General features: G+C 35.3%; 1 protein-coding gene across 2 annotated transcripts in view; it reads right to left on the reverse strand.

Moving 5' to 3' along the window:
- nebl (nebulette) overlaps positions 1–12500 on the reverse strand; it is a 176476-nt gene that overhangs the window by 122417 nt on the left and 41559 nt on the right. The window lies entirely within an intron of this gene.

Consider the following 12500-nt stretch of genomic DNA (forward strand, 5'->3'; position numbering starts at 1 on the left):
GGGGGAAAGGCCGTCCATCATCCAAATGCATCTTAAAGTTCTTCATTTTAATTCAGACCAGATCTTCCTCTTGTTGAACGTCTCTGCCTGGATGCTTTCTAGTGAGCTTTACATCACACACACACACACACACACACACACACACACACACACACACACACACACACACACACACACACACATGATGAAGCCAACAAAACCACATCATCTGCGAAGAGCCGCGATGCCATGCTGAGGTTCCCATACGGACACACTCCTCATCTTGGCTGCACCCTGACATCCTGTCCATGAATATCACAAACAGAATGGGAGACAAGGAGGGACGACCTTGGCGGAGTCCCACACCCACCGAAAACCTGTTTGACTTTGTGCCAAGAGTGCGGACACAGCTCTCACTGTGGTTACACAAGCAGCCGATGGCTTGTAGCAACTGCTCCGGTACCCCAAACTCCCGCAGTACCCCCCACATAGTGCCCCGGGGTACACGGCCGTAAGCCTTCTCCAAGTCCACAAAACACATGTAGGCTGGCTGGTCAAACTCCCATGTCCCCCTCAGCACTTCCACAAGGGTCAAGAGCTGGTCCGTTGTTCCACGACCAGGACAGAATCCGCATTGTTCCTCCTTGATCTGAGGCTCCACAATCAGCCGGAGCCTCAGATCCTGCATCCAGATATATATGAAGAGATCTACAGAGTATACAGTGGTGTGTGTGTCTGTGTGGATCTTTTTGTATATATTTGTGTATATATATATACACACACACACACACATCTATATGTGTGTGTATATATACATACATATATATGTAGATCGCTTTGTGTGTGTGTATATATATGTGTGTGTGTGTGTGTGTGTGTATAAACACACATATATGTGTGTATGGGTGTATATATACATATGTGTGCATATATATGTACATATGCATATATGTGTATATACACACATATATCTAAACATATATATGTGTGTGTATTCATATAATTATATACATGTTTGTTTGTGCGTGTGTGTATATCTATATCTATATCTATACACTAACTTAACATTTCAGAAGGTAGTACTGATGTTAACACAGTGATAGTATTTACCAGTTAATTGTCCTTCAGAGTCACTTAACATTTCAGAAGGTAGTACTGATGTTAACACAGTGACAGTAGTTACCAGTTAACTGTCTTTCAGAGTCACTTAATATTTCAGAAGGTAGTACTGATGTTAACACAGTGACAGTATTTACCAGTTAACTGTCTTTCAGAGTCACTTAACATTTCAGAAGGTAGTACTGATGTTAACACAGTGATAGTAGTTACCAGTTAACTGTCTTTCAGAGTCACTTAACATTTCAGAAGGTAGTACTGATGTTAACACAGTGACAGTATTTACCAGTTAACTGTCTTTCAGAGTCACTTAACATTTCAGAAGGTAGTACTGATGTTAACACAGTGACAGTATTTACCAGTTAATTGTCTTTCAGAGTCACTTAATATTTCAGAAGGTAGTACTGATGTTAACACAGTGACAGTATTTACCAGTTAACTGTCTTTCAGAGTCACTTAACATTTCAGAAGGTAGTACTGATGTTAACACAGTGATAGTATTTACCAGTTAATTGTCTTTCAGAGTCACTTAATATTTCAGAAGGTAGTACTGATGTTAACACAGTGACAGTATTTACCAGTTAACTGTCTTTCAGAGTCACTTAATATTTCAGAAGGTAGTACTGATGTTAACACAGTGACAGTATTTACCAGTTAACTGTCTTTCAGAGTAACTTAACATTTCAGAAGGTAGTCCTGATGTTAACACAGTGACAGTATTTACCAGTTAACTGTCTTTCAGAGTCACTTAATATTTCAGAAGGTAGTACTGATGTTAACACAGTGATAGTATTTACCAGTTAACTGTCTTTCAGAGTCACTTAACATTTCAGAAGGTAGTCCTGATGTTAACACAGTGACAGTATTTACCAGTTAACTGTCTTTCAGAGTAACTTAATATTTCAGAAGGTAGTACTGATGTTAACACAGTGATAGTAGTTACCAGTTAACTGTCCTTCAGAGTCACTTAATATTTCAGAAGGTAGTACTGATGTTAACACAGTGATAGTATTTACCAGTTAACTGTCTTTCAGAGTCACTTAACATTTCAGAAGGTAGTACTGATGTTAACACAGTGACAGTATTTACCAGTTAACTGTCTTTCAGAGTCACTTAACATTTCAGAAGGTAGTACTGATGTTAACACAGTGACAGTATTTACCAGTTAACTGTCTTTCAGAGTCACTTAACATTTCAGAAGGTAGTACTGATGTTAACACAGTGATAGTATTTACCAGTTAATTGTCTTTCAGAGTCACTTAACATTTCAGAAGGTAGTACTGATGTTAACACAGTGACAGTATTTACCAGTTAACTGTCTTTCAGAGTCACTTAACATTTCAGAAGGTAGTACTGATGTTAACACAGTGACAGTATTTACCAGTTAACTGTCTTTCAGAGTAACTTAACATTTCAGAAGGTAGTCCTGATGTTAACACAGTGACAGTATTTACCAGTTAACTGTCTTTCAGAGTAACTTAACATTTCAGAAGGTAGTACTGATGTTAACACAGTGATAGTATTTACCAGTTAACTGTCTTTCAGAGTCACTTAATATTTCAGAAGGTAGTACTGATGTTAACACAGTGATAGTATTTACCAGTTAACTGTCTTTCAGAGTCACTTAACATTTCAGAAGGTAGTCCTGATGTTAACACAGTGACAGTATTTACCAGTTAACTGTCTTTCAGAGTCACTTAATATTTCAGAAGGTAGTACTGATGTTAACACAGTGACAGTATTTACCAGTTAACTGTCTTTCAGAGTAACTTAATATTTCAGAAGGTAGTACTGATGTTAACACAGTGATAGTAGTTACCAGTTAACTGTCCTTCAGAGTCACTTAATATTTCAGAAGGTAGTACTGATGTTAACACAGTGATAGTAGTTACCAGTTAACTGTCCTTCAGAGTAACTTAACATTTCAGAAGGTAGTACTGATGTTAACACAGTGATAGTAGTTACCAGTTAACTGTCCTTCAGAGTCACTTAATATTTCAGAAGGTAGTACTGATGTTAACACAGTGATAGTATTTACCAGTTAACTGTCTTTCAGAGTCACTTAACATTTCAGAAGGTAGTACTGATGTTAACACAGTGACAGTATTTACCAGTTAACTGTCTTTCAGAGTCACTTAACATTTCAGAAGGTAGTACTGATGTTAACACAGTGACAGTATTTACCAGTTAACTGTCTTTCAGAGTCACTTAACATTTCAGAAGGTAGTACTGATGTTAACACAGTGACAGTATTTACCAGTTAACTGTCTTTCAGAGTAACTTAACATTTCAGAAGGTAGTCCTGATGTTAACACAGTGACAGTATTTACCAGTTAACTGTCTTTCAGAGTCACTTAATATTTCAGAAGGTAGTACTGATGTTAACACAGTGATAGTATTTACCAGTTAACTGTCTTTCAGAGTCACTTAATATTTCAGAAGGTAGTACTGATGTTAACACAGTGACAGTATTTACCAGTTAACTGTCTTTCAGAGTAACTTAATATTTCAGAAGGTAGTACTGATGTTAACACAGTGATAGTAGTTACCAGTTAACTGTCCTTCAGAGTCACTTAATATTTCAGAAGGTAGTACTGATGTTAACACAGTGATAGTAGTTACCAGTTAACTGTCCTTCAGAGTAACTTAACATTTCAGAAGGTAGTACTGATGTTAACACAGTGATAGTATTTACCAGTTAACTGTCTTTCAGAGTCACTTAACATTTCAGAAGGTAGTACTGATGTTAACACAGTGACAGTATTTACCAGTTAACTGTCTTTCAGAGTCACTTAACATTTCAGAAGGTAGTACTGATGTTAACACAGTGATAGTATTTACCAGTTAATTGTCTTTCAGAGTCACTTAACATTTCAGAAGGTAGTACTGATGTTAACACAGTGACAGTATTTACCAGTTAACTGTCTTTCAGAGTCACTTAACATTTCAGAAGGTAGTACTGATGTTAACACAGTGACAGTATTTACCAGTTAACTGTCTTTCAGAGTAACTTAACATTTCAGAAGGTAGTCCTGATGTTAACACAGTGACAGTATTTACCAGTTAACTGTCTTTCAGAGTCACTTAATATTTCAGAAGGTAGTACTGATGTTAACACAGTGATAGTATTTACCAGTTAACTGTCTTTCAGAGTCACTTAACATTTCAGAAGGTAGTCCTGATGTTAACACAGTGACAGTATTTACCAGTTAACTGTCTTTCAGAGTCACTTAATATTTCAGAAGGTAGTACTGATGTTAACACAGTGACAGTATTTACCAGTTAACTGTCTTTCAGAGTAACTTAATATTTCAGAAGGTAGTACTGATGTTAACACAGTGATAGTAGTTACCAGTTAACTGTCCTTCAGAGTCACTTAATATTTCAGAAGGTAGTACTGATGTTAACACAGTGATAGTAGTTACCAGTTAACTGTCCTTCAGAGTAACTTAACATTTCAGAAGGTAGTACTGATGTTAACACAGTGATAGTAGTTACCAGTTAACTGTCCTTCAGAGTCACTTAATATTTCAGAAGGTAGTACTGATGTTAACACAGTGATAGTATTTACCAGTTAACTGTCTTTCAGAGTCACTTAACATTTCAGAAGGTAGTACTGATGTTAACACAGTGACAGTATTTACCAGTTAACTGTCTTTCAGAGTAACTTAATATTTCAGAAGGTAGTACTGATGTTAACACAGTGACAGTATTTACCAGTTAACTGTCTTTCAGAGTAACTTAATATTTCAGGAGGTAGTACTGATGTTAACACAGTGATATTATTTACCAGTTAACTGTCTTTCAGAGTCACTTAATATTTCAGAAGGTAGTACTGATGTTAACACAGTGATATTATTTACCAGTTAACTGTCTTTCAGAGTCACTTAATATTTCAGAAGGTAGTACTGATGTTAACACAGTGACAGTATTTACCAGTTAACTGTCTTTCAGAGTAACTTAACATTTCAGAAGGTAGTCCTGATGTTAACACAGTGACAGTATTTACCAGTTAACTGTCTTTCAGAGTCACTTAATATTTCAGAAGGTAGTACTGATGTTAACACAGTGATAGTATTTACCAGTTAACTGTCTTTCAGAGTCACTTAATATTTCAGAAGGTAGTACTGATGTTAACACAGTGACAGTATTTACCAGTTAACTGTCTTTCAGAGTAACTTAATATTTCAGAAGGTAGTACTGATGTTAACACAGTGATAGTAGTTACCAGTTAACTGTCCTTCAGAGTCACTTAATATTTCAGAAGGTAGTACTGATGTTAACACAGTGATAGTAGTTACCAGTTAACTGTCCTTCAGAGTAACTTAACATTTCAGAAGGTAGTACTGATGTTAACACAGTGATAGTATTTACCAGTTAACTGTCTTTCAGAGTCACTTAACATTTCAGAAGGTAGTACTGATGTTAACACAGTGACAGTATTTACCAGTTAACTGTCTTTCAGAGTCACTTAACATTTCAGAAGGTAGTACTGATGTTAACACAGTGATAGTATTTACCAGTTAATTGTCTTTCAGAGTCACTTAACATTTCAGAAGGTAGTACTGATGTTAACACAGTGACAGTATTTACCAGTTAACTGTCTTTCAGAGTCACTTAACATTTCAGAAGGTAGTACTGATGTTAACACAGTGACAGTATTTACCAGTTAACTGTCTTTCAGAGTAACTTAACATTTCAGAAGGTAGTCCTGATGTTAACACAGTGACAGTATTTACCAGTTAACTGTCTTTCAGAGTCACTTAATATTTCAGAAGGTAGTACTGATGTTAACACAGTGATAGTATTTACCAGTTAACTGTCTTTCAGAGTCACTTAACATTTCAGAAGGTAGTCCTGATGTTAACACAGTGACAGTATTTACCAGTTAACTGTCTTTCAGAGTCACTTAATATTTCAGAAGGTAGTACTGATGTTAACACAGTGACAGTATTTACCAGTTAACTGTCTTTCAGAGTAACTTAATATTTCAGAAGGTAGTACTGATGTTAACACAGTGATAGTAGTTACCAGTTAACTGTCCTTCAGAGTCACTTAATATTTCAGAAGGTAGTACTGATGTTAACACAGTGATAGTAGTTACCAGTTAACTGTCCTTCAGAGTAACTTAACATTTCAGAAGGTAGTACTGATGTTAACACAGTGATAGTAGTTACCAGTTAACTGTCCTTCAGAGTCACTTAATATTTCAGAAGGTAGTACTGATGTTAACACAGTGATAGTATTTACCAGTTAACTGTCTTTCAGAGTCACTTAACATTTCAGAAGGTAGTACTGATGTTAACACAGTGACAGTATTTACCAGTTAACTGTCTTTCAGAGTAACTTAATATTTCAGAAGGTAGTACTGATGTTAACACAGTGACAGTATTTACCAGTTAACTGTCTTTCAGAGTAACTTAATATTTCAGGAGGTAGTACTGATGTTAACACAGTGATATTATTTACCAGTTAACTGTCTTTCAGAGTCACTTAATATTTCAGAAGGTAGTACTGATGTTAACACAGTGATATTATTTACCAGTTAACTGTCTTTCAGAGTCACTTAATATTTCAGAAGGTAGTACTGATGTTAACACAGTGACAGTATTTACCAGTTAACTGTCTTTCAGAGTCACTTAATATTTCAGAAGGTAGTACTGATGTTAACACAGTGACAGTATTTACCAGTTAACTGTCTTTCAGAGTCACTTAACATTTCAGAAGGTAGTACTGATGTTAACACAGTGACAGTATTTACCAGTTAACTGTCTTTCAGAGTCACTTAATATTTCAGAAGGTAGTACTGATGTTAACACAGTGACAGTAGTTACCAGTTAACTGTCCTTCAGAGTCACTTAATATTTCAGAAGGTAGTACTGATGTTAACACAGTGACAGTATTTACCAGTTAACTGTCTTTCAGAGTCACTTAATATTTCAGAAGGTAGTACTGATGTTAACACAGTGACAGTTTTTACCAGTTAACTGTCCTTCAGAGTAACTTAATATTTCAGAAGGTAGTACTGATGTTAACACAGTGATAGTATTTATCAGTTAACTGTCCTTCAGAGTAACTTAATATTTCAGAAGGTAGTACTGATGTTAACACAGTGACAGTATTTACCAGTTAACTGTCCTTCAGAGTAACTTAATATTTCAGAAGGTAGTACTGATGTTAACACAGTGACAGTATTTACCAGTTAACTGTCCTTCAGAGTAACTTAATATTTCAGAAGGTAGTACTGATGTTAACACAGTGATAGTATTTATCAGTTAACTGTCCTTCAGAGTCACTTAATATTTCAGAAGGTAGTACTGATGTTAACACAGTGACAGTATTTACCAGTTAACTGTCTTTCAGAGTCACTTAATATTTCAGAAGGTAGTACTGATGTTAACACAGTGACAGTATTTATCAGTTAACTGTCCTTCAGAGTCACTTAATATTTCAGAAGGTAGTCCTGATGTTAACACAGTGACAGTATTTACCAGTTAACTGTCTTTCAGAGTCACTTAATATTTCAGAAGGTAGTACTGATGTTAACACAGTGACAGTATTTACCAGTTAACTGTCTTTCAGAGTAACTTAATATTTCAGAAGGTAGTACTGATGTTAACACAGTGATAGTAGTTACCAGTTAACTGTCCTTCAGAGTCACTTAATATTTCAGAAGGTAGTACTGATGTTAACACAGTGATAGTAGTTACCAGTTAACTGTCCTTCAGAGTAACTTAACATTTCAGAAGGTAGTACTGATGTTAACACAGTGATAGTAGTTACCAGTTAACTGTCCTTCAGAGTCACTTAATATTTCAGAAGGTAGTACTGATGTTAACACAGTGATAGTATTTACCAGTTAACTGTCTTTCAGAGTCACTTAACATTTCAGAAGGTAGTACTGATGTTAACACAGTGACAGTATTTACCAGTTAACTGTCTTTCAGAGTAACTTAATATTTCAGAAGGTAGTACTGATGTTAACACAGTGACAGTATTTACCAGTTAACTGTCTTTCAGAGTAACTTAATATTTCAGGAGGTAGTACTGATGTTAACACAGTGATATTATTTACCAGTTAACTGTCTTTCAGAGTCACTTAATATTTCAGAAGGTAGTACTGATGTTAACACAGTGACAGTATTTACCAGTTAACTGTCTTTCAGAGTCACTTAATATTTCAGAAGGTAGTACTGATGTTAACACAGTGACAGTATTTACCAGTTAACTGTCTTTCAGAGTCACTTAACATTTCAGAAGGTAGTACTGATGTTAACACAGTGACAGTATTTACCAGTTAACTGTCTTTCAGAGTCACTTAACATTTCAGAAGGTAGTCCTGATGTTAACACAGTGACAGTATTTACCAGTTAATTGTCTTTCAGAGTCACTTAATATTTCAGAAGGTAGTACTGATGTTAACACAGTGACAGTTTTTACCAGTTAACTGTCCTTCAGAGTAACTTAATATTTCAGAAGGTAGTACTGATGTTAACACAGTGATAGTATTTATCAGTTAACTGTCCTTCAGAGTAACTTAATATTTCAGAAGGTAGTACTGATGTTAACACAGTGACAGTATTTACCAGTTAACTGTCTTTCAGAGTCACTTAATATTTCAGAAGGTAGTACTGATGTTAACACAGTGACAGTATTTATCAGTTAACTGTCCTTCAGAGTCACTTAATATTTCAGAAGGTAGTACTGATGTTAACACAGTGATATTATTTACCAGTTAACTGTCTTTCAGAGTCACTTAATATTTCAGAAGGTAGTACTGATGTTAACACAGTGACAGTATTTACCAGTTAACTGTCTTTCAGAGTCACTTAACATTTCAGAAGGTAGTACTGATGTTAACACAGTGACAGTATTTACCAGTTAACTGTCTTTCAGAGTCACTTAATATTTCAGAAGGTAGTACTGATGTTAACACAGTGACAGTATTTACCAGTTAACTGTCTTTCAGAGTCACTTAACATTTCAGAAGGTAGTACTGATGTTAACACAGTGACAGTATTTACCAGTTAACTGTCTTTCAGAGTCACTTAACATTTCAGAAGGTAGTCCTGATGTTAACACAGTGACAGTATTTACCAGTTAACTGTCTTTCAGAGTCACTTAATATTTCAGAAGGTAGTACTGATGTTAACACAGTGACAGTATTTACCAGTTAACTGTCTTTCAGAGTAACTTAATATTTCAGAAGGTAGTACTGATGTTAACACAGTGATAGTAGTTACCAGTTAACTGTCCTTCAGAGTCACTTAATATTTCAGAAGGTAGTACTGATGTTAACACAGTGATAGTAGTTACCAGTTAACTGTCCTTCAGAGTAACTTAACATTTCAGAAGGTAGTACTGATGTTAACACAGTGATAGTAGTTACCAGTTAACTGTCCTTCAGAGTCACTTAATATTTCAGAAGGTAGTACTGATGTTAACACAGTGATAGTAGTTACCAGTTAACTGTCTTTCAGAGTCACTTAACATTTCAGAAGGTAGTACTGATGTTAACACAGTGATAGTATTTACCAGTTAACTGTCTTTCAGAGTCACTTAACATTTCAGAAGGTAGTACTGATGTTAACACAGTGACAGTATTTACCAGTTAACTGTCTTTCAGAGTCACTTAACATTTCAGAAGGTAGTACTGATGTTAACACAGTGACAGTATTTACCAGTTAACTGTCTTTCAGAGTCACTTAACATTTCAGAAGGTAGTACTGATGTTAACACAGTGACAGTATTTACCAGTTAACTGTCTTTCAGAGTAACTTAACATTTCAGAAGGTAGTCCTGATGTTAACACAGTGACAGTATTTACCAGTTAACTGTCTTTCAGAGTCACTTAATATTTCAGAAGGTAGTACTGATGTTAACACAGTGATAGTATTTACCAGTTAACTGTCTTTCAGAGTCACTTAATATTTCAGAAGGTAGTACTGATGTTAACACAGTGACAGTATTTACCAGTTAACTGTCTTTCAGAGTAACTTAATATTTCAGAAGGTAGTACTGATGTTAACACAGTGATAGTAGTTACCAGTTAACTGTCCTTCAGAGTCACTTAATATTTCAGAAGGTAGTACTGATGTTAACACAGTGATAGTAGTTACCAGTTAACTGTCCTTCAGAGTAACTTAACATTTCAGAAGGTAGTACTGATGTTAACACAGTGATAGTATTTACCAGTTAACTGTCTTTCAGAGTCACTTAACATTTCAGAAGGTAGTACTGATGTTAACACAGTGACAGTATTTACCAGTTAACTGTCTTTCAGAGTCACTTAACATTTCAGAAGGTAGTACTGATGTTAACACAGTGATAGTATTTACCAGTTAATTGTCTTTCAGAGTCACTTAACATTTCAGAAGGTAGTACTGATGTTAACACAGTGACAGTATTTACCAGTTAACTGTCTTTCAGAGTCACTTAACATTTCAGAAGGTAGTACTGATGTTAACACAGTGACAGTATTTACCAGTTAACTGTCTTTCAGAGTAACTTAACATTTCAGAAGGTAGTCCTGATGTTAACACAGTGACAGTATTTACCAGTTAACTGTCTTTCAGAGTCACTTAATATTTCAGAAGGTAGTACTGATGTTAACACAGTGATAGTATTTACCAGTTAACTGTCTTTCAGAGTCACTTAACATTTCAGAAGGTAGTCCTGATGTTAACACAGTGACAGTATTTACCAGTTAACTGTCTTTCAGAGTCACTTAATATTTCAGAAGGTAGTACTGATGTTAACACAGTGACAGTATTTACCAGTTAACTGTCTTTCAGAGTAACTTAATATTTCAGAAGGTAGTACTGATGTTAACACAGTGATAGTAGTTACCAGTTAACTGTCCTTCAGAGTCACTTAATATTTCAGAAGGTAGTACTGATGTTAACACAGTGATAGTAGTTACCAGTTAACTGTCCTTCAGAGTAACTTAACATTTCAGAAGGTAGTACTGATGTTAACACAGTGATAGTAGTTACCAGTTAACTGTCCTTCAGAGTCACTTAATATTTCAGAAGGTAGTACTGATGTTAACACAGTGATAGTATTTACCAGTTAACTGTCTTTCAGAGTCACTTAACATTTCAGAAGGTAGTACTGATGTTAACACAGTGACAGTATTTACCAGTTAACTGTCTTTCAGAGTAACTTAATATTTCAGAAGGTAGTACTGATGTTAACACAGTGACAGTATTTACCAGTTAACTGTCTTTCAGAGTAACTTAATATTTCAGAAGGTAGTACTGATGTTAACACAGTGATATTATTTACCAGTTAACTGTCTTTCAGAGTCACTTAATATTTCAGAAGGTAGTACTGATGTTAACACAGTGATATTATTTACCAGTTAACTGTCTTTCAGAGTCACTTAATATTTCAGAAGGTAGTACTGATGTTAACACAGTGACAGTATTTACCAGTTAACTGTCTTTCAGAGTCACTTAATATTTCAGAAGGTAGTACTGATGTTAACACAGTGACAGTATTTACCAGTTAACTGTCTTTCAGAGTCACTTAACATTTCAGAAGGTAGTACTGATGTTAACACAGTGACAGTATTTACCAGTTAACTGTCTTTCAGAGTCACTTAATATTTCAGAAGGTAGTACTGATGTTAACACAGTGACAGTAGTTACCAGTTAACTGTCCTTCAGAGTCACTTAATATTTCAGAAGGTAGTACTGATGTTAACACAGTGACAGTATTTACCAGTTAACTGTCTTTCAGAGTCACTTAATATTTCAGAAGGTAGTACTGATGTTAACACAGTGACAGTTTTTACCAGTTAACTGTCCTTCAGAGTAACTTAATATTTCAGAAGGTAGTACTGATGTTAACACAGTGATAGTATTTATCAGTTAACTGTCCTTCAGAGTAACTTAATATTTCAGAAGGTAGTACTGATGTTAACACAGTGACAGTATTTACCAGTTAACTGTCTTTCAGAGTCACTTAATATTTCAGAAGGTAGTACTGATGTTAACACAGTGACAGTATTTATCAGTTAACTGTCCTTCAGAGTCACTTAATATTTCAGAAGGTAGTACTGATGTTAACACAGTGATAGTAGTTACCAGTTAACTGTCCTTCAGAGTAACTTAACATTTCAGAAGGTAGTACTGATGTTAACACAGTGATAGTAGTTACCAGTTAACTGTCCTTCAGAGTCACTTAATATTTCAGAAGGTAGTACTGATGTTAACACAGTGATAGTATTTACCAGTTAACTGTCTTTCAGAGTCACTTAACATTTCAGAAGGTAGTACTGATGTTAACACAGTGACAGTATTTACCAGTTAACTGTCTTTCAGAGTAACTTAATATTTCAGAAGGTAGTACTGATGTTAACACAGTGACAGTATTTACCAGTTAACTGTCTTTCAGAGTAA

This window comes from Lampris incognitus, chromosome 19 (assembly GCF_029633865.1).
Source record: "Lampris incognitus isolate fLamInc1 chromosome 19, fLamInc1.hap2, whole genome shotgun sequence".
Classification (NCBI taxonomy): domain Eukaryota; kingdom Metazoa; phylum Chordata; class Actinopteri; order Lampriformes; family Lampridae; genus Lampris; species Lampris incognitus.